This window comes from Monopterus albus, unplaced genomic scaffold, assembly GCF_001952655.1.
Source record: "Monopterus albus unplaced genomic scaffold, M_albus_1.0 scaffold213.1, whole genome shotgun sequence".
Taxonomy (NCBI): Eukaryota; Metazoa; Chordata; class Actinopteri; order Synbranchiformes; family Synbranchidae; genus Monopterus; species Monopterus albus.
Genome location: NW_018128093.1, coordinates 664,114 through 687,620, shown reverse-complemented (window position 1 = coordinate 687,620; position 23,507 = coordinate 664,114). Strand labels below are relative to the sequence as shown.

Genomic DNA, 23,507 nt, shown 5'->3' with positions numbered 1-23,507 from the left:
CTGACAGCACAGCAGGTGGACACTCGACCTGTCCTTTCAGAACTGAACAAAGCTGATGTAACAATGAGAGAAGTTTTAAAACCAACACTTCCCATGAGGTTCCTGTACATGAATATTGTGCTGAATGTTTTACATTCATCTGTGAGTTTAGCCGGTTCTACCAGGTAGAGATGAACAACTCAAGTCACAGCAGCTAATGTGACATGAGAAACTCATCGCTGCACTTCCTGCACTGGGATTTTCACCTAGTTAAATCATCCTGTGTGTTTTTACCACACATGACTATGGAGTGCTGAAATCCTCACTTTTAGCCCGTTGCATCCTGTGCTCCTTCAGAGCGAGGGCTGTGTGTGACAGTGGAGGCAACGTGCCAGGATGTAAGGTAAGGTCTAGACAAACAAGTTGAGTGCCTACACATAAAGATGTTCAACAATGCTGCAGTCACAACCAGTTTTATATTTTGGCACAAAACAATATGTTTTTGTAATTTATGAAATATGCAGATTAACTGCATTTCCTCTTTATGTTACTAGAAAGCGTAGTACAGTCGCAAAGATGTTTGTGTGCATTTGCTGTAGCACATTAGTTGTATATAAGTGTGCTGTAATTTCTAGGACCCAGAGGTAGAATAATAGTTTCAACACTGCTGCTTGTCGACTTATACATATCAGAAAACCCTTGTTACAAGCCGAGGGTCAAAATTTAGTTCCGTTTTATTTATGTAGCACCAAATGACAACAGAAATCATGTCAGGGCACTTTACATAGTAAGGTCTACACTTTACAGTCTTATAGAGATAAAACCCAGCAAACCACCTTTGAGCAGCACTTTGCGACAGTGGGGAGGAAAGACTCGTTTAGTAGGAGAAGAAACCTCCGACAGACCCGGCTCTTGGACTGCAGAGTTGGCGGTTTGATCCCTTTGTTGACATGTCTTTGGACAAGACACTGAACCCCAAGTTTCCCTGAGGATATCACCAGTGTGAGCGTTTGTTTGTGTGAGTCGATGAATTGACTAACAGTGTAAAACATTTTGAGTGTTTCCTTGTGTAGAAAAGGCTTTTTGTTGCCTTTTTTGTTGCTTTTGATAAAGAAGTCTGCAATTTACTGGAATGAACAACTGCAAAAACTGTAACTGTCCACTCTGGTGTTTGCTGGTGATTTGCTGAAAACTACTAAAATGGAGGCTTTCTGTTTTCAGTGCCATTACAAGACATTTCTGCCACAGTTCACACAGGGGTCCAACACTCAGAACTGGACCACATTCCACTGCAGCCATATGCCCTAAAGACACACAACAGCCCTAAATATAAATATACATATGACTTACAGCCTGCAGCAGTCAAACACAGGCCGTCTTTGAGCTGCTGAAGAGATTAAATCTTTGTCTAAGGTGCCTGAGGCACCTTGTTAGTCTGGAGGTCAGCCTACATGTTTGATTTACACACACAGCGATTGCAGGCAGCAGTCGGAGCTTAAAAGCTGCTGCCCTAAATCCATTATTATAATCTACTGCACATGGGAGTAGCTCAATAAATTGGGGATTCAAGAATTTTGTAATTTATATTCAGACCTAAACTATAAAACATCCCCTCTCTCACCTTCCTTTAACCCCTGTGCCTGTATAATAGTGCCTTAATTTCTGCAGTTCTGTCAAATGGCCAGGGTATTGGTTTGCATTAGAGCAGCTGACGTCGTTACAGAGCAGAAACCTGATATCTGAAATGAGAATAATGCATGTATATGGCAGAGCACGCAGGGCTTCACAGAGACCAGACTGCTGCCAGGACTTCCAGCGTCCAGAGTTAAAATATTTGCACTGACTTTAAAGCGGTGGAGATAAAAACATCAATGTTAAAAAGGTCTCACAAATTATATATTGATTCTACATTTTATTTTGTAATCAGGCCACTTGGAGGAGCTTTGTGATGATTTATTTTCATAACTTGCTCTGATAGGAAGAGCCTAAGAGCCAAATGTGAAGCTACAGTACATGCTGTATAGGGTACGTGGCGAGCTTTGTGCCAGTGTTTTTCTTTCACATGACTGGCTGTACTCGGCATAATGTAGGGCATTGAAAGGGCCCTGCGGTGTGAGCTCAGCCAGTCTGGAGCTTCACCCAAGTGTGAAATGGAAATTCTTGTTCTGCCTCCTCAGGGCCACAGGCATTTTACTCAAACAAATGACACCTGCGGGGGGCGTCCCGGCTCAGGCACAGGTCAGAAAACCCACCCTACAATACAGCACTTGTGAATTGTTTACCCTGAGTTAAGCTGGAGAAAAGCGACGCTTCTCTGTTCGCCGAGTTCCTTTCTCCTCAGTAGGTAGAGCAGAAACCAGATGCTTTTGGGACCACGACTATGACCAGGACTCTGCTGGGGAGAAACCGGCTGCGGTGAGGGTTGAAACACGCCTCACTCAGTTCCCTGGTTAAATTTATTGAGTAAACAATGAAATTCCTTAAACTTCAGATTAGGACTCGTAAAAAACATTTCTGGGTTTTGCTCTGCAAGATTATCCCTATAATTTTAACCAAACCAGAAGGTCAGTGTTGAACAGTTCTGCAAAACCTATGGCATAGTTAAAGCTCCACAACCAGATTTACTGTGCCTTTGCTGTTGTAGTTACTCGATTTGTACTGGAGACCCAATTTGTTCTTTGCATGTGCAAGTGGCTAAGTTTAGGACAAGATGACCCTGCTATAAATTGCTTCTTTGCATATGCATGGAACAAATTGGGTGGGCAGCACAAATCAGTTAGTGACCGCTACATGTAGTGCACACTACTCCCTGCATAGGCACGAAACATCTGAACTGGATGCAAGACCTAAGGTCAGAGTCATCCTAGGCCTATTTGACTTTACCTTTTAGTAAACCTGCTCTTTGAACAGGCCCCAGTTCAGTTCATGAGTGTTGTGTTGCAGTGTGTACGTCTGACACAGAGGAGAGCAGCATCTTTTATCAGCAGTAAACAGAGGAGAAGCTTCAGGGCTCGTACAGGGGACCAGGTCACACTGCCGAATGATAAAACACAAACAAACCTGCATCCAGACATACACATAACTGCACAGAGGGACGTGCAGCGTACACTGTGGTGAATTCCACAGAGGACATTTTTCTATAATGTCTGGGACCATAAAACGAGCCTTCAAAGTAAATTAGCCTGACTCAAAACCAACAGCACTGTTTTTTAAAATTTTGCTTGTTTGAAGATATGAGAGTTTTTATTTAGCTACAGTAACACACACACACACACACACATCCTTTCGTCACTTACAGGATCTGTACACAGACTTACATTCATTTCCAGCAGACTTACTCAAACCTTAACCAAAGGTGAAACTTGCTCCAACCTTACACGCTGTCCTTTTTGTAAAATTCAATGAATTAGTTGTGGGGCCAGGCTCCGGTCCCCACAACTGACTTCCAGTCCGCACAAAGCAGTGTGTGTGTGGTGCATCCCCACAAGTATGTATAAACAAGGCCGTACACTGTATTTTAAATCCTCATGGCGTGAGCTGGAGGTTGACCTTCATATTATTTGTATAGATGGACAGTACCTGGGATTTTAACGCACACTTCTGACCTGTCAAAGATCAGAACATTGGTTTGACCTTTGACCCTGAGTGATCACCATTGTGGAAGGTGGTGGAGTGTTGCAGCATCAGTGTGTTGTAACATTTACAAATAATGACTGACATGTCTGAGTTCTTGCTAGTTCTATCAAATATTTACATTTAGAAAAGTTAATGCAAAAGATCAAATATTAGAAGAAAAGAAAAAGAACTGAGCCCCTGTCATCGTGCCATGACCCCATCTTCTATACCGCTGATTCCTGAATAGGGTCATGGGGGGCTGGAGCCAATCCCAGCTGACATCAGGAGAGAGGCGGGGTCCACCCTGGACAGGTCACTAGTCTATCACAGGGCTGACATGTAGACAAACAACCACACACACTCCTACAGGCAAGTTAGAGTCACCAGTCAACCTAAGCTGCATGTCTTTGGACTGTGGGAGGAAGCCGGAGAGAAACCACACAGGTATAGGGAGAACATACAGACTCCACACAGAAAGGCCCCGGGTTGGCCGGGGCTCAAACCCTTGCTGGAAGGCGGCAGTGCTAACCACTGCACCGCTGTACAATATTTGTAAAATAGTCATATAGAGGAGACTCCTGGTCAGAAACCAGGTTTTTACTGTAGAATAAAAACCTCATTAAAGAGAAAAGGGAAATAAAAGTAGTGACTGTGGTGATTGCGGTCAGACAAAAGCCTCCTCTGTGTTGTGTACAAAACCACCAAATGTCTTGAGGATCATAAATAAAGAACTCTTATTTTTAGGACATTAAACTGCATTCTTGCTTTATTAGGCGGCACAACACAGTGAATTGTGACAGGAAATATGTTTGAGAGCGGACAGAACCTCTCAGTGGTTGTTAATCTGCGAGTCTGACTGCTCGATAAGCTCCTAGTATCTGACACATTCACGACTCTCACGTTATTCTCACAGGCTCTCAATTTGGATCCGTAACAGCAGAGTTTAGGCAAACGGATCAGTTCTGATGAGGTTTTGCTTTAGAAACTTGATAATGAAGTAGGATCATTCAACTTATGGATCCTGATTTCCAGATCATTCTGCCCACTGCACAGCTTTAATACAAAATGTTTCCTCTGTTTCTGGTTGTTTCCTGGAAATAGATCCATGTCACCGTGTTTGAGGGCTGCCATCACAGCTTTACAATGTCTCCGGGCTGGTGTGTAGTCTTATTTGAGGAGAAGCAGATGTTGAGCAAATGTTGCAGAGAAGACCACAACTTTCAGTCAGGTTAGCGACGATCTTAAAGTCCCTAGGGACCCGTAACATGGCCGTAAAGGCTGGGGATCAGTTACTGTGCCACACACATTGGAAAGGATAACCACTCCAAAAATCCCCCAGCTCTGGTCAAGACCAGAACATCTAGCAGTGGGATCACATGCATCTAAAGCAGTTCTACTCCAGAAAAGAGTTTGACCAGACTGCTGCTGCTCAGATGGAGCCCATGAATTACTCTAAACTGTCCTAAGTTAAACTGCCAAGTCAGAGAGGGAGTCAGGGAGCAGAGCGTCCTCCACAGCAGGAGTCCTGACAAAGGGCTGCTCGGCTCAGTGACAGCGGGACACAGACCAGACAGATCCGTGATGCCAGGTTGCATGAGTGCTGTCCATGGAGGGATGCTTCCATATTTGCTTTGCTCATGTTAAAAGACTGGATACACACACATTACTTGGTTCCCTTAAGCCACCAGAGCCAGTGTTCGTTCACTTTCACTCATTAATGATTTTCTCTTTAATCAACGTTGTTGTATGAATGTGTCATAAGATGTGATCTGTTTATATACGTACAGTTTACCATTCAAACTAGGTGGCATCTCCTCTTTTTATTTGATAATCCATATAAATCAAAACTATCATCCTTCATTCTTCTTTTGGTTTTGGTTTTGTCAGTATGTGGAAAAAACAGACACTCATTACTTAACAGAACCTGAGGAAATGATGACACAGACCCTGGACATCAGCCTTGAGCATTGCCTGGTGATTTCCCAGAAATGAGTAACAGGAATTGTTTTGCTTTACTTTTGAGAATAACAACCCAACACTGCTTGTTCAGCACAGAACATCTCTTTGGTCTAAGCTGTATGTTCTCTAGTTAAAGCAAATCTGTAGTGCTGGAGTACGTCTGCTCTGATGAGGAAATACAGACAATTTGTGGACACAATTTAATGTTTCATGCCCTTGATTTAACATGACAGCATGAGTTACTTGGATTTAATACAGTTTTATTTTGATCTTGTGCATAAAACTCACACTCCACTTTATGTTATTGTTGTGGTCCCTTAACTATATTTTCCAGGAAACTGTTTTGCTGTTAATCTTGCACACGTATGATTCATTAGAGCGTGCAAATGATCACACGTCTACAAAGTAGTGTGTGGATTGTGTTGAGCACCTCTTGTCGGCCACAACAGGAGCTGGTTCTTCCTTTTAGCCAAACCTGCTCTGTCATCACATCTGTCCTAATGGATCACTGCCCTAAACTGACACTTGATGTTATCTGTTAGCAAATGAATAGTTGTGTCTTCTTTTGCCAGAGACAACACATTAAACCAGCCCATCTTGTATGGAAAGTTCCAGAAAGTTCTCATGGAGCAGCAGGAGGGGATTTTTCTTTCAGTTCAGCTTTTCTCCAGAGGGTTCACGGACCTGGAGGTCACAGCGCATGGGGTAGGATCAGCTCTGTGTGTGTGTCTCTATGCTCACATGTGTGAAATAGTTGTTGGATGATGTCATGTGACAAATTGGAAGCAGTGTGTGTGTGTTTCAAGGATGATAAATGGAGCTCAAAGCATCAGGGACTCGAGCTTCTTTGTTGACAGGATGAGTCTGTTGCTCTAAATCACTGAGGATGTTAAATGTGCACGCACACCTAAGATTAGTGCACGCAGCACACCTCTTCAAGAAGTGATGACTCATCCAACAGCTGTCTCATTGAGTGCAGAAAGGACACACACTCCTCCCACAGACTCATATCTGCAAGTACATGCACTGCACACAGCAAGATATACACACACCCAGTCAGTGTATAGAGAAACATACAAAAATCACCTATGATCACTGCAAACATACACACACCGTTAATAACAATTCAGATTGCACTGTGGGACTTTATCTAAACCCATACTAATCAAAACACAGCTGGTTTTTATCCAGGTTATCCCATTAGCACCGTGGACCTTCACAGCCTTTACTCTCAGGTTAAAGGGTGAGTTCACCCAAACCACGAAAAACAGCCTGTTTCTTTACTACGTTACCGCTCTGGTGGTTGAAAAGCGACTCCAGCTCAGCCTCCATTCTACTGGTGGAGGAGACAGATGTTAATCTCTAATGTATGTATAGGAAGTATTCCAAAAGTGATCCGTATGAACCATTTTGATTTGTTTAGAGAAATGTGTAAGTAAGGTCCAGGTCTCCCCAGCAGGTGGTTTTCTGATATCCAACAGATTACTGACTGACTCCCATATTTAGCTCTGAGTGTAGATATTTCTGACTAAATCCAAGTGAGTGTTGTGAGATTGGTAGATACCTTACGAACTTGAGAAGCCATATTTAAAGTCCTGTCTCCTGTTTACCATGAAGACAACAGCGCCTGTTAAACCTGTAGCTTTCTGCTACAGGCTGCCTCTGGTGAAAGCATTTGTCTTAGTTTTTACTGAACAGGACGAAGGGGCAGGTTTCCCATCTGCCTGCTGCACTGTCACCACCAGTTGGATTTATCTCTGTTTACACTCGCCTTCTGCCCGTTTTGTGCCATAAATCTGCTGTGATGAAAAGCCAGAAGTCTCTTCAGATGAAACATGATCACATTAAGGCCGTGTTCAGACTTCCTTCAGTGTAGTTCGGTTCATGTGACCTAATGTGACCATTTGTAAAGCAAAGTAATGGAAACAACAGAGATAAATGTTCGTATGCAGCACGTTTCTGCACATTGATGTGCACTCTCTTTCCCATTCACACACACCAGTGTCTTCACTGGGAGCAACTACTTCTTCAGCGTCTTGACATGTGGACTGGAGAAGCCGGGATCGAACGGCCAACTCTCCAGTTAGGGGACTACCCGCTCTATCACGTGAGCCACAGCCGCTCCTGGGGACAGCCTGATGGATGATGGGGTACAGTTTGGAGTGTATACAGTAACAAACATCCAACTAAAAGCATTTGACTGTGTTCATGCCCCCCGTGTGGTCCCTCCTTTCAAAAGCAGTTACACACTTCCATAGATACGTCCGTTCTGTTGTCTCAAAACACACACACGCCCCAGCAGTCAGTGTGTGTGACAATAAAATCATGAACACTACAAAACTAAACATCTACATGCTTCATTAGACCACAAAGACAAACTCTATTGACCCCAAAATGGCCATAGTCATCTATAGTGTCACTGTTGATGTCTGAACCAGTTACTGTGCAACACCTCGCTGAAAAAGAAAGGCTCCGCTGGCTTTCATATTGTAATAAGTGCCATGACCCTCTCTCTGTCTCTCTTTCTCTCTCTCTCTCTCACACACACACACACACACACACACACACACCTTCCTCTGCTACAAGCGTTAGCATTTAATTCAATCACAGCTGAACCAGTGACCTCCTACTAGGCCCATAAAGACAAGAGACTCACTGAAAGGGTAGAAACCCAGAGAGGCTTTGATTACAGAAACTGACAGAAAGAAGCTGAAGGGATGCAGAGGAGAAGAGAGGGAAGGTGGAGGGAGAAAGAAGAAGAGGGGATGGGGCAGAGTGAGGGCGAGCGAGCAGCAGATCCTGACCCAGCTTGTTGTGTTGATGTTTTCTCTGGCAGATCATCAGTTTGAGCCGCACTCAGTGAGGGGGTTCATGAGAAACTGACGCTCATCTGGCTCCGAGAGCCTCCATCTGAATGGGGGTAGGGTGAGGAGGGCGAATGATGGACGAGAGGAGGAAAAAAGACTCACGAAACACAGCTAGGTTTCTGGTAAAGTAACCTGATTTCATGTTGTAAACAGGGCTTTTACATTCTGCAGGACAAAGGCTTCAGCACTGGGAACAAACAAACACTCACAGTGATGTGACAGAAGTAACCGAATCCCAGATGTGACTAAATCTGAAACTACTAAAGGCAAATATGTCTGAAAGTCAGTGTCTGCAGCTGGGTGCCAGTTGGTTTGAAAATATGGCGGTGTGGGGTCTGATTGCTGAGCATTTGCCTATAAATGTGGTGTTCAGAGTGATTGTAACATGTAAACTTGTTCTCCTGTCTCCTCCCCTTTAACCAGTTTCTCCAAACAAGACACAAACTAGAAACAAGTGGTTCTACATCTGAGGCTTGAACAGAGAAGGTCAAACAGTAGAACAAGAGGAAAGAAGCAACATGAAAACAGCTGTGTCCTGTGTGCCAGACTCCTGTAGGACACAGTACAATGCAAATAAAGCACGGAGGTCTGGTGAAGTGGGCTGGTAGCTTTGTTCTGACCTTCCCACACACCTGTGCACCTGCTCTCTATCCCCTCATCAACCCCTTTTCTCAGTTCTCTGACACTTCTTCTAATGTGCAACCTGCTAACCCGTCCTTTAGTCCTCACCTCTTTGACCCAGTCATAACACAGTTCAGCACATATTTTATGCATTTTCTAAGGTTCCTGTTTTTGTGGTGGCACTTCTACACCTTATGCTGTAGTAAGTAGAGCAGTTAAAACAGAGAAATGAATGGACAGGCGCTGGAGAACCCAAGCACACAGTGAAACGAGGTCTGCCAGAGTCTCTGTGTTGCTCCTGCTTTTCTACAGAGATGAAACTGATCTGGACTCAGGACACATATGATGGTAGCACAGCCACAGACTCTGAGCTCAGAGCGACACCATCCAGCTCCTCTGTGAGCTGAGGCGGTAAACCTGGAGAGCTGGCATCCCAGCCCTGTGTGGGATGGATGGATCCAAGAAAACCCACACTCACCTGTGTCCAGAGACTTAAGTCAAACTGCAGCTCTTCATACAAACATCACCATCGCTGACTACATCACAAAACACCAAACACCACAACTCCAGCTAGTAAGATTTCAAACTCTATAAGCAGCAACAAGAAGAGAATGGCTCCTTACTAAGTCACCGAGTTCTTATCAAAATATTTAATACTAATATTAATTCACTGAGTTCATAAACCAGCCCTCATGCAAAATCTCCTTCATTATTTCTGGTCATACAACAAATAATAGGAATGTTGTCAAACTGATGTTCCAATTAGCTGAAGATCATCATCCTAAAGGGCACATTCCACTGTTCCAAGTAAAGGGACCTTGAAAAGTCATTAAACTGTCACTGTAATTCTGAATAAAGGACTTAACCCCTGCAGCTCCCAGTGATCCATAAAATGTGTATCAGACTTACCGTGATGGACGAAGAACTGGTTATTCCCAACTGTCACTCCAAAGCCTCCACAGCAAACTGCCTCAGCGGACGAGTCATATCCAACACACACATATCCAATCCTTTGCTTTTTGTGTGTGTGTGTGTGTGTGTGTGTATGTCAGTGGGCTTGGCAGCTGTCTGCTCAGTCCTGATAGCGTTCGGTGTTGCAGCAGCGGCTCAAGAACGTTTCACAACAACGTAAGAGCGACTGAAAACAGCAGTTCATTAGGTTCCTCCTGTTCTCTCTCCTGTTTTCTCTCCTGTTTTCTTCCTCACATCTGCTCTCTGTCCTCTCCTCTCTCCCCCTCGGCTTCTTCTCCACTCCCTTTGTGTTTCCTCCTCTTTCAGCTCTTCCCACTTTGACAGTCGGCTCTTTTTTCCTTTTGTCAACTTCAGTTAATGACCTTAAGTCTTTTCCTTTCTCTTCATCTGCTCTTTCTCTGCTGCTGGTTTTGTTTTTGTCTTGATTTTTTTAGCTCTTAACTTCCCGTCTTCTCTCCTTCTCCTTGTCTGTTTCTCATCTTTCTCACATTCTGAACATTTGTCTCTTCTTTCTTCTACACTTTCAGCACTTGTTGTTCTGTATTTCTGACTCTTTCTGTTTCTGCCGCCCCTTCTTCACCCTCTACCCCTCCTTACTTCCCTCTCCTCTCTTCACTTTCTTTTACAGTCCTATAGATGCTTCGTTATTTCTCTCTGACTTCACTGATCTGTCATTTTCTTTCCATGTGACTGCTCTTCTTAGAGTTCCCCCTCTTTCTTCTGCTAAATTTTTCCCTTTTCTACTTTCCTTTCTCAGCACAGATCCCTTTATTCCTGCTCTCCTTTGGGAATACTCGCTCTCTACCCTCTAACCTCTTTCCCAACAACTCTCCTTCAGTCTCCTCAAAGCTTCCTCTCCTCTTTACTTTCCACTTTCCCTTCCAGTTTCTCACATTGTTACTTTTCCTTTTTATGACGTTCAGAGTTGTAAATGAAAATGTTTCAGAAGCCCTCCTCCTCCTCCTCCTCCTTTCCTGCCTTCTTCTCTTTTTCATCCCCTCCTCCCATCTCTCCACTTGGTGTATATCATGTCTGGCCCCAGCACAGACCACATACCTCAGTAATACTGTTGCTTTATGTCCTGATTGATGGCCATGCATTTGTGAACATAAACAGGCTCGTCTCATACATTTGCACTACGGGTCAAAATTTTGGACACACTTAATTCAGTGGGAAAGCAGGTACAACTTTTGACTGGTCAGCTTCATAAAATGCACATGAGAAGGAAAAAGTTTCTAGAAAGGAAACGAGACAACATGTTTCTGTTGTTAAAGATGAACTTGGTTCTGCTTTATCACTTTAGAATGAGAAATCTGTTTCCCCATCTTTGCTTCCAGACCTATTTTCTCTCTTATCTCCTGTAGCAGCATGTAAATAGTTTGAAACGCCCCTCTCACAGTCTGCCTTCAACCCAGTTTAGCTATAGAGAAGACATTTTTTTAAATTAGATGAACTATTCCTTTAATTGGTCCTTTGCTTGATCTGAAGCGTTTTCTGATCGTGCTGTGTCTAATCTGTCAGTGGTCATTAACAAGATGTAAACTTTAATGGTACCGTTCCTAAGAAGCACTGAAATCTAAAGATTGGTTTGTGTGTGGGGTCCTCCCTGCTGTCATATTCACTTCTTGTTGTCGTGTTGTTCTGATGTGAGTGTTTTATGTCTGGTCACAGCCACGTCAGACAGAAATGCCTGTGAACATATGGAGTTGTTAAATCAGTCCAGAAGCTTTCCCAGGCTGCCTTGTGAAAAACAGAACACGCTGACCGAAACCCCTGAACTTCGAGTTAAGTTCAAAGCTCTCGTGTTTGTGAAAATCCCCAGATCAGCCTGCTGGGGAGAAGCTGTGGTGTGGGGACGCTGACCTGTCCTTAGGGTTCATGTGGGACAGCTCGGCTGTTTGATAATTACCAGGGAATCTCAGAAACTTCACAAACTTCTGTGAAATTAGGTGCAAAGTTCATGTATTAATGGTTTTACTTATAACGTCTGTAGATGTTTTATCCAGCTGCTTCCTGTGCGCCGACACATGCAGCGCGGTGAGGGATCGGAGTAAAATCTGTCACAGGGAGCATTTGCTTTTTGTGTCCAGTCGTGCAATTTAAAACAGATACAGAATCATCAGTGTATGACAGTTGTGATCTTATTTTTGTGTCTTTGGCTAATGTTTCTGGAAGATATGACAAGTTCACTCACTGTCAGGCAAAGTCACCTGAGGTTAAGCTTTCCTGTTGAACATCAGTGTCAAATTCACCTCATCTGTTTCACAGCAGTTGTGTTTGGTTATTGTTTGTCCTCTGAATTTTATTTGTTAGCTTTTGTAATGTTTTTTGGAGAAAAGCTAAGTCTGTGTCTTTGGTTGCTTTACTGTGTTTTAATGGCTATAAGGAAATTAACAGGTAGAAATGTTTAAACCTTATCGTACACTTCGAAAACTGGTCAACAGTTTGCTTTACTCTTTACTTAAGTAAAACTAACAATATCACAGTGTAAAAAACTCTTACAAGGAAAGGTCCTGCATTCATAATGTTACCTAAGTAGAGTTACAAAAGTATTGAAGTACCAAAAGTAAAGTACTTGATTTGTTAAATAGCACATTTCACATTAATATATAATATAATTACCTAATCTGTGAGAGGTAAAGACCACTGCACTAAATAGTGATTGAAATGGTTAGTAATGGTCAAATTAACCCAGGAACATCACTGCTGTTCCTGAGAAATGAACATAACAGGTGAGTTCATTTGAGTTTCCACCAGGGATCAACAAAATCAGTTGATTATCTTGTATTATGTAAAGTTAATCTGATTCTGACAAGTAATGAGTAACAGATGTAGTGCAGTACAATATTTGCCTCTAAAATGTAGTGAAGTCAAAGTACGAAGTAACAGAAAGTAAAAATACTCAAAGTACAAGTATCTCCAAACTGTACTTAAGCAATCTTAGATTAAACAGGATCTAAACACGCCTACAAACACAAGGTTTGAAAGCCATAAATGTTTCTGTCATAGTTTAAAGATCTTTTTATAGCTTTGTTAGTGGCACACGCTTACACAAATGTGCATACCACACACACCCACACGCACCATCGGTCGGCTGCTACTGCAGGAATATACAGATATTTACTTCAGCTGGCACATTCATGGCATTAACGCACACACAGACACACATGGCAGGCCGAGATAAGGAGGCATGGACAAGTGTATCCCGTGTATCTGCGCCTCCACTCCCTCACCACACGTGCACCACAGCAGCTGACTGTGCATTCATCTGTGAGCTTTTACTTCTGTGAGAACCAGTCCAATTTATTCACAGACAGCTTTTGAAAGTAAAGTTGTCGCTTATTTAAAAGGCGGTGTGAGAGATTTGACTTGGCTTTTGTATTAAAGTTTAGGTTTAAAGGTTTAGGTTATAGTTGCTGTTGCTGCTTCTTCATGAAAATCTGTTAATTTAAAGCTCAATGATTAAGTGGAAATAATCCCAGTAGAGCTAACATCATCATCTTCACAAAATCCTGGGACAATCATCATCAGCTATGCATGCATAACTGATGATGCATTATGGTTAGTGACTGAATAACCTGCAATGCAGAGGTGTGGAAACAACAACCTGCAGGAATGAAACAGTCCTTACATGTCCAGGAGCCGTCGTGTCATCATCTCATTCCTCTCTTTTGCCATTGTGATCTGATATATTTCACTGAATTCATTAGTAATAGGCTATGTGTAAAATTAAGTGGAAGGCCTTTGTTAAACTAAAATATCAGTGTTTTTGAAATTCAAAGTTATTTTAAACTCAAACTTTTCTGCCTGAATTTATAAAAGGCTGCTCCCTCCATGCACGCACACGCTGAACCAGAAAAAACAAAACCCTCAAGCCATTCTAACAGAGATGCAGTCACAATATAATTTGCCTTTCACCTTAAACATCTAAAATAATGCATTTGAAGATGAAAACTCTGTAAATAAGCAGGTTACTGCACAGTCCACGCCCCTGCACACGTTTCTGCCACATTACACCAATCATAACATCTCACTTTACGTTTCTAAGTGCGACAGTGGAACATTCGATTGAAATAACAAATTTAACATGTGACTTTTACTCCACATTATAATAGTTTTGATGAACAGACATGTCATAAACACATCCTGATAAAAACTAGATGAAATGATTTATTTATAAGAAATGTATGTAAACTCAACATCCTCTTTATCTAAATGCTGTGTCACTGAACTTTGGGTGGTTTTCACAGGCAGTGCTTCCTCTTTTAACATCGCTGCAGACTCATCTATGATTGGACATTTGAGACGATGTATGATTTTGATAACACGACATCACAGCTTGGTTTCATTGACTCTCATTTGCATGAGGAACACCTACAGGCTTTGTAGCTGGTTGATGTGGACCAACCCACTTTGCTTCTCCACTGTATTTTTTCACTGCGTTGGTCTTTGTTTAGAGGAGGGAGGGGCTGCGCTCCTCTCACACATACAGCTGAGCAGAGGCGGTGGAGGATCAGCAGCAACAGAGACTGTACGATCAGTTTATCAAACAGCTGTTGAACAAGCAGAACACAAACCTGCACCAATGTGATGTCTTCTCTGCTTTTCCCATGGTCCTCTCACTGAAGTCCCCATTTACCTCTAAACCAGAGACTGAATGTCTGTCATGTCTGCTGTTTTTCTTGAATACCTGTCAAACTAATAATGATATCAAATGCCACTTGTAGGGTTTCATGGCCTACAACTATATATGAGGGTCAAACTATCATGGGAATATTAGTTTTATGGCGGAATGGAGGAACTGAGTTGCCCCTTGGCAGAGGTTTGCTCTCTCAGGGCAGTCTAGTTTTCCTTTGTATTCACTTTGACTGTTGACATAAACTGTGCTAAGCTGAGAGAGGCCCTCTACTATTGTAGCACGATGCCCTCTGCTGTTAATATGATGCTACTCCGTGTAGAATGATTTCCCACCTTTGCACCACATGTTTTCCATGTCAGGGACATCTGAAGGAAACATATGGACTCCTTTTAAAGATGTATTCCCTGAGGTGAGAATGTCTGGTGCATCCTGGCTTTCTATACTAACTGTAAACGGACACAAATGCTCCACAGTTCATTTTACAATGCAGAGCAATAACATTTGTAAAAGAATCGTATGAATGTTTCTTCTTACACTGTGCAGGGCTTTCATTTGGCTAGACGTGTGTGTTTGCTCCAGTGAGCCCAGCCAGACCTTAGCAGATCACACTGAAACTTTGCACATGGCTACATCACGCTGTGGGCCAGAGTAAAACCACATTTCACTGTTTCCGCTGTTCTGATGTGTTCAGTTAAAATAGGTGAAATCATTTCTGTCACACAGGAAGCGGCTGTTCATTAATCTCCTTTTCCTGCTCCTGCTGCAAATATGTTACAGTGTCCTCCACAGCAGCACCAGGGCGAGCTGCCTAGCACTCGGCGGATCAGCATCAGTTACTATAGCAACAGCCATGGACCAGACTGTGGAGCCAACATGGCTGCCAAAGGGGAACTGCAGCAGCCAAGCTGAGAGTCTGTGGGGCTTCACACATGAGCGACAAGCACATCTTGGTACAGTCGTACAGAACCTTCATGTCTTTAGAGAAGAATCACTGTCACTGAATCTTTTCTGCACATACAGAAAGGTTTGTCTTCTAGTTCACAACTTGCACCATAACACAGTAAAATTAGAATGATACTGTCCCAACTATCCCTCCACAGGGGTCCTCTGTGGTCAGCTGGGCTGAAACATACACCGTGCACCGACAGTGGCTGTTTACATACACTTTAATGATATGGCAAAAAGCATTATAACTACTGAAATTGTTAACTTGCTAAATGTGAATAATCAGTAAAGAAACCATGGCTGAAGTGAGCGTATCGAGCCGTTCATACACCGAATGAACTTGTTACAGACGCGCTGTCAATGAAATCACATTTTTGCCTTAAACCAAGTGTGTGTACAGTGTTCAGTTCAGTCTGGGATGGCTGAGACTAATAATATCGTTCGACATGTGAGGGATGCTTGGAGCGCGGCTAACTAAAAATACATGCAGCGTACCATGAGCGCATACATTTATAGCATGTGAATGTGAACCTGAGCTCATCACTGCAGTATTAACACGTGCTCTGACTTTCTGCTGTGACCCGTGGATTCAAAACACAGCTTATTATTCAACTTTCACTTTGCAAAAGATGAGGTTGTTTTTCACAGCATCCATGTGTTTACAGAAGGTTCAGGCTCAAATGTCACACTTCAGTACCCTTCACTGAAGCTGTGTCAGGTAACACATCTGTACAGGTGAAACAGTTCAATTTGTTTATATACCTACTCCAAAATCACAAATCACAAATTTTCCTGAAGTGGTTTTACAATCTGCATAACTTGCGACATCCTCTATTCAGGCCCACAGTTTGAATCAGGAGAAAGTGCTCCCCAACATCCTTTAATGCTTTCTATAGAAGAAACATCAGAAAGAGCAACAGATGAGAGATGCCACTGCCAGGACAGACAGACATGCAGTAGGAATCCTGTGGACAGGACAGACCAAAATAATATGGGAAATCAGGATGTCAGAATTACAAATAGATGGTCAATATATGTGACAAATCTGACCCACTGGGGACCCCTACTTCTGGAACGACAATACAGTAGATAAAGATAAGGGAGCTATGTGCACAGTAGGAGAGAGAGACGAGAGGTGAGGGTGCATTTCTTTGGGGCTGAAGATACAGATCCAACACATCTGGAAATGAGGCACCGACATTTGAGGAGCAATGAGAGGATGGTTGATGGTCCAGCACAGAGACACCGAGTGATGAGAGGGAAGGGAGGAGAAAAAAGGGGAGAGGGAGAAGAGAGGGTTTAATGAAACTCCTCTTCATCATGTCTACTAACATGAACCATTTTATAGATTTGATCATGATGCTAATGCATTGTGTTTTACTAGTTTTTGTCTGGGGTGGCTTTGCATCTCTTTGTGGCTGTTTTGCTTCTATGTTTACTTGTTTTGTGTGTATTTGTTGCTGATTAACTTTACAAACAAGAAATGTCATCTCATTCAGAAGCTCTGGTCCAGGGGCCTGACCCCTGGGCCTGGCCGAGTACTGTATGTCCATTCAATAATCCATCCATGGCTACAACATGCTACTGTACAGTATATACACTGAGGTGGCACTTTAGTAGGCACAGCAAATAAAGAGAAATGATTGGTAAGTGATGTTTGTGTGGTGCACGCCTGCATACGATCCTCAGCAGCTATGTGCAAAGAGAGGCCAGCGAGTTCACAAACCTTACAGCTCATATTCTAGGTTATTTCCCTCAGTGCTTAGTTGGAGGTCATGGTGGTTTGGTGACGTGAGAAGATGGAAATACAAAATGAAATCAACACCTCACGTCTGGGTACCAAAGACTGAAAAAGCACGAGATCTGAACATTTTTGTCGGAAAGAAAAGACCAAAAAAATCTGTTCCTCCTTCCAGCTCTCTCTCTCTGGGCTCGGGGCCAAGTGACAGGAGGAAGGAAGGAGGGCGAAGAGTAGGAAGAAGGGAGGAGGGATGAAGTGGGCAGGGAGGGAGGAGAAGCAAGAGAAAGCAGGCAGGATCTGTGGGGATTGCAGGGGTGCACTGAACAGATGCAGAATAATTTAACTCTTCCTCTGCCAAACGCTGTGTGCTCTGCATCAGCTCAGAGAAACAGCTCGAAGCTTGTTCAGAGCTTTGCTCCAAACAAAGAGGTTCACCCATACTCGTTCTTCTCAAACACTTATCTCCTACACTTTTATATTTAACATTAGCTACTGGGTCATCGATTGGCAAAACAATAAACACTAGTGATTCAGTTTTTTTATATAAGCTGAATAAGTCATGCATAAGTATGAACTGCATTTTTATGAATGGGAAACATGAATACAAAATCAAACCTTCATTGAAAGCACGGTGGTAGTTTCTCAGTATGTGCCTGGTGCACGCTGGAGGAGGCTCAGGCTGAGTTAGGGTGTTATTTGTCTCCCAAGAACTGTAAAAAGTACCTGAATTCCTGGGAGAATGATCTCAAGATGTCTGATGAAAAGCTCCAGCCTGTCATGGCTTTTCTGAGTCCATGAAGCCCTGTAGTTTGGAGAAGACCCCACGCTGTCTATCTCAAGTTTGCTATACGATGTCATGTGAAAAACCAGGAACCAATCAGAGTCAAGGACTCTAAGCATAATTTTATGTTTGACCAAAACACAAATTAAGTGAACAAATTCTATATTATCCTGAAATCTAAATGGTATCGACTCTTTGCACCAATGTAAACGTATCAGTGCATCTTTGGAAGTCAAATTTAGTGCTTTTTCAGTGTTTTGATGTTAAAAGGTGACAGTTTTAAATGACAGTATGCTATTTATCTCAGGCCTTTTATAAATGACAGACTGTGCTGGGTGTTTCCGTGTGTGTGGCGGGCAGTGTTAGGGCTGTTGCTGTCATACAGCAAGACAGACATAAAGACAGCAGCATTGTGGCTGATACTCACATCCACATTCAGCAATGACAGAAATTCTAGTTTTTCTGTGGTTGATGCAGCGCCGCTCTCACCCCCGTTACCCCAAGAAGAGAAGCCACTGAGAAAACACAGTATAGTCATGTAAACATCTACACTGGCTGGCAAACTCATTACATATACATGGATGCTTGTCTGCCTGGAGGTGCACTGTGACTGTACCTCGCAGTGTTTAACACCGTGTTTTAAAATGGACTTGCATAGTAAACCTGATCCTTAATTTCAGTGCAACTATCTAAGTGTCCTGCCTCTTTACTTGGATAAACTGAGATTAACATTTATAAGAAGTTCGGTAGCTCTACGGCTGTTAGTTTGACATATGTACCTTACAGTCAGATGCTGTGCATTTAACCCCGGGTGCACAATCAGCTGTGATTAGAAGCTTTTACAGCCATTCTGTCATTAAAAAGTAGTTTTCTTTATTCCAATCTGTTTCCACCCATCTTTCTGCAAAATGCACGCAACACACTGACTCAGTTTTTCCAACTGTCTCTGAATCAGTCAACAAACTCACTGCATAAATGGACATAATCAAATCCTTCCTATAGACACTGTAGGTTGGAGCTCTTGGCTGTGTTTTGTGCTTATGTGTGTAAGAGGAAGTTGTTGACAGGGGTTGCACATGCGTAGTTTTTCATATCAGTACCAGAGCTCTCTGCTGCACTCTCTGGTCAGAGATGTGATGTTGATGTTGGTGTGGTAGCACCAGCTTGCACACAGCAGGTCGCCCCACAGTTATTACAGCTTGGATTAATTCAACCACCAATTCCTGCATGGTTGATAAATGAAAACAACTATTTTAAAATGTATTACAATTTATTACAGTGATATTACAAGTATTTTACAAAGTACAAAGATATTAGTTATGACATGACAGACTAGAATTTACTGGACTGTCCACTAAACAAATGAAAAGTCAGTCCAGTGTTTTCCACCTGACTGTAAACGGCACAAAAAAGAGAAGTCCTGTTTCTACTGATTCTATCTAGATGTCAAAAGAGGAAGTGCTGAATGTTACTGATGAGAGCATAGCAAACACTGTGCTGAACACATGAAGGTTTTATATTCATGTGGACAGGACATAATGAACCTCAGTGGGCAGAAGCAAACAAATAAACTGATGAGACTTCATGAAATCATAAAGAAACCAGGCCTGTCAGCTGCAATAAGCTAATTAGCCTCAGTATCATTTGTGACTTTGACATAAAAAAAAAATAAAAATTGAAAACATTTGGAGTGAAAACCTTTCTTAACTATTCAGGAATAAAGGTTTACGCATCTTTAGTTATTGTAAAAGAAATCTAGATTTTGAACAGATATGCACTGAGGGTGTTGGCATGGTGGAGCAGTGATTAGTCGTCTCACAGCAAGAAGGTTCCAGCTTCGAGTCTGAACCGACCTGATGTCTTTCTGTGTGGAGTGTGCATGTTCTCCCTGTGCCTGCGTGGGTTCTCTCTAGGTGCTCCGGCTTCCTCTCATAGTCCAAAGACATGCAGCTGAGGTTGACTGGCGACTCTAAATTGCCCGTAGGAGTGAGTCTCACTTAGAGACAGTTCATGTAAATGCTAAACATTCAATGAATCATTTATTTAGATTAAATGCATAGATGTGTCAGATCATAGCAACAGTTAACCTTCTCAGTGAAAACATATTTTACTCCAAAGGTTCTGCGTCTTAGTTAAAGCAGACAGAGAGAACAAATCAACAGGTGTTCTGTTGAGCACAGACTCTTCCAGCATCACTTTACTTTCTACTTACATGCAGTAAGACACATAAACCAGAAAGCTATTACAGCTCGATCCAAGACAACTGGGCAGCCTGCATCTTACTGACAGAAGTAGATTGTCAGCTGCCCTGTAGATTTTTTAAGATAGTTGTATTCACTTTGTTGTGTTACACTGCGCTGTAGAGGTGTGGGTGCTGCTGCCATGTTCTACACCCTAGACTGTCTGCTGATGGGGGATGAGTTTCTGCAGGTGGAGCACTTTTCTTTCTACCCACTTCTCATGTACTGCCAGCAAACTGATTTGCATTTGCAGGGAAAGTAAAATGCAACACTTCCTCTGAACGTGGTGCTATGGTCAGTTATACAGTACCACTGTTGTGCTTTTTATGCCACTGACCTAAAAGCTACATAAAAGATTTCGCATAGCAACGTTCAGTTCATTGCCATTTGTCCAATTTCAGATGACCAACAGAAATTCTGCTTGGAGATAAAGTATGTTCAAAGCTGAGATGCCCTGTTTTAATGAAAGTGTCACTGGTTTGCCACTAAACGTGATCTCTTCTTTCATTTCAGGTTAAGTGCTGTGGGTGTGAGTGAAGCCTGTTCATGTAATACTGGACCTCCCGTGTCATTTTTAAATCATGTACTCTGCAAATTCACACATAAAAACTGTGCTCTTGATGCAATGCAAGCCAAAGCTGTATAAAAGCAAGTTATTTTGTCAGAATCAGTGTTCGTTCTGTCTTAGTTTCATCTCAAAACCAATTTCCATCGTTATCCAGGTAATAGATGCTTGATTGTCTGATTGTTCTTTTCCCAGCGAGGCCTCTCAGATCTCCAGAAGCTCACAACAAGAGCTCTTAGTGAAAGCGCTCTGAGCTTTATTATGTTATCAAAGTAATAACAAATAGAGTAATTGTGTTTAGAGGCTGCTTATGAAAGAAGCAGTTTACAAAGTGCATGTAAACAAAAGTACACTCATACGTCAGCTTTGGGGTTTATACATGTAATTTTAGGGGGTCTGTGTCCGTGCTGATGTTTGACAGTTAATGGTTTTTCCTGTATTAAAAAACATTTTTAATGTAATTACTAACTTAATTTGATTGCCCTTTACGTTTGAAAGAAAAAGGGATTTTAAATGTCAACAGCCTTGTAACAGTTTTCATCCACCTGGTCAGAGGTGGTTTCACATGTTATTCATTCTTCTTCTTCCACCACAGCGGACGGGGAAGTGTGTATGTTGGGCAGCAGCAAAGGCTGTGAATCAATTACAGTATATGTGGGAACATTTTATCAGGCTAAGTGCTGCCTGCTGTGTGTGTCTATTAGTGTCGAACACTAATGATGCAGAGAAGGTTTCAGAGGTGGAGCGTGTGTACCACTGGGAGATTTTTCTTCCATACAAGGAGGGAGTGACCTGCAACAGTGCCAACATCACTGTAACATGCAGAGGTTGTATGGGTCAGCATTACACCCTGAAACAGCTGGTTTGCATCAGCGTACACCAGTGGATTACTTAGACGGTACAGTATATGACATACCACCTAGTGACCAGTACACAGTGACTTGTATCCCAGAATCAGTGCGTTACATCTCAGTAACGTCAAATGCGGCAAGAAATATTCGCTAGAACAGTTCAAATATCATATCAACCCTGAAACATAACGAAGGAAACCAGAGAGAAGAGGCTGGTCCTGGGGGTGGTGGTTTGGAGCCAATCCCAGCTCACACTGGGCGAGAGGTGGGGTCCACCATGGACAGGTCGCCAGTCTATCACAGGGCTGACATGTAGACAAACAACCACACACACTCACACTCACTCATACAGGCAAGTTAGAGTCGCCAGTCAACCTAAGCTGCATGTCTTTGAACTTTAAATGACAGTGTATAAAATGCAGGATTTAAAATGTTCAGATCAAGTTGCAAACGTTTAATGAGAAAGAAAATGCATTTGACAAATGTGTTTGATCTCAGAGATGTGCACAGTGGGTGAGATTGGATGTAAACATAGCTTTTGTTTGTTTTTTTAAATAAGAAAACTCCACACTACACCTTTCACAGACTGTTGATATGTGTCTTCAGAAATTTCTGAGGAGAATCTTGAGCCTTTTAACTTTTAAGCCAACTGGAACAACAGTTCCTGTGCAGTGCTATGGATGAACTGCTGCTGCATTTGTATGTCAAGTGAGCAAAATATGAAAGGATGGACTACATCACCTCAGCACCTCCAGAGAAAACTAGTAAACAGACCTCGACTTGAGATTGTTTGTCAAACCATTTTTCAAGGTGAAGTACCCATATTTAAGCTTAAGACTTTAAGACTGGTGTAACCTACACGTTCCTGTCATTCCTAACATAGTTCTGGTTGCTGGCATAAGCTATATATAATGACCACAACTTCCCACATTGTCTTGACCACATTATCCTGCCAGGTTTCGATTTGGCACTCTGTGGTCAGAGGTTGCAACATGGCCTTTATGTGGTGGCACAAATTGTACGCATTTCTCTGCCATAGCCTACAACCCTGTTTGTTTTGTGCCATAAAATATACATTTAAGTGTTTCAGCCAGAGGGGGGGTCAAGCAGAATGGCCACAGACTCGAAGTTGGGGAAGAAGGCTAGTTGTTTGTTGCCCCACAGAAAGAAGCACTCCACATCAGCTTTACAGCCAAAAAAGACCCTAGAGCACATTGCACCCACATCACATAAACAACACAGCTCAGAAACACCAATCTGAAGTCCAGCAAACAAACTGAACATCCGGGAAACGCAACCTGATCTGCAAAATACGTGGAATGTCTTATATCTTTTCTGCCGCCCTTCAAACCCGGTAATGATGGAGGAGTAAAAAGCGCCATGATTGGTGGATGCAGCCAACAGAGGAGAAATGTAAACCCCTTCGTTTTGTTGCATCGGGGGGTTGAAAAGTGAACGCTCCCCTCTTGTTTTTCCCCTTCCTTGAACGACAACAGCAGCAGGAGCCAGCCGGGCGGTGCGCTGGGAAGCTTCCTGCGGTACCAGAAGGATCTCCCTGCAAGTCTGCGGTAAGGACAACAACGGGCAGTGTGCGTGAGGCTCACATCAATGCGAATCACCAGGAAGGGAGGAAAAATGCACACAATACACAATGGTGTTGCCTGGGGCTGCCGCGATAGCTCTCAGACAAACCCGGGAGAGACTGGCTCGTTGTGCTTGCTTGACAGCTGCA

General features: G+C 42.7%; 2 protein-coding genes across 2 annotated transcripts in view; one reads left to right on the top strand and one right to left on the bottom strand.

Annotated features, from left to right (window-relative positions):
- ripor3 (RIPOR family member 3) overlaps positions 1–10,908 on the bottom strand; it is a gene marked incomplete at its 3' end in the record, with an annotated part of 39,077 nt that extends 28,169 nt beyond the window's left edge. The window contains exon 1 of the mRNA XM_020619054.1: positions 9,951–10,908. The remainder of the gene's footprint in view (positions 1–9,950) is intronic.
- Positions 10,909–22,277: 11,369 nt separating this feature from the next.
- chd6 (chromodomain helicase DNA binding protein 6) overlaps positions 22,278–23,507 on the top strand; it is an 84,860-nt gene continuing 83,630 nt past the window's right edge. The window contains exon 1 of the mRNA XM_020619057.1: positions 22,278–23,343. The gene's annotated coding sequence lies outside the window, so the exon portion shown is untranslated. The remainder of the gene's footprint in view (positions 23,344–23,507) is intronic.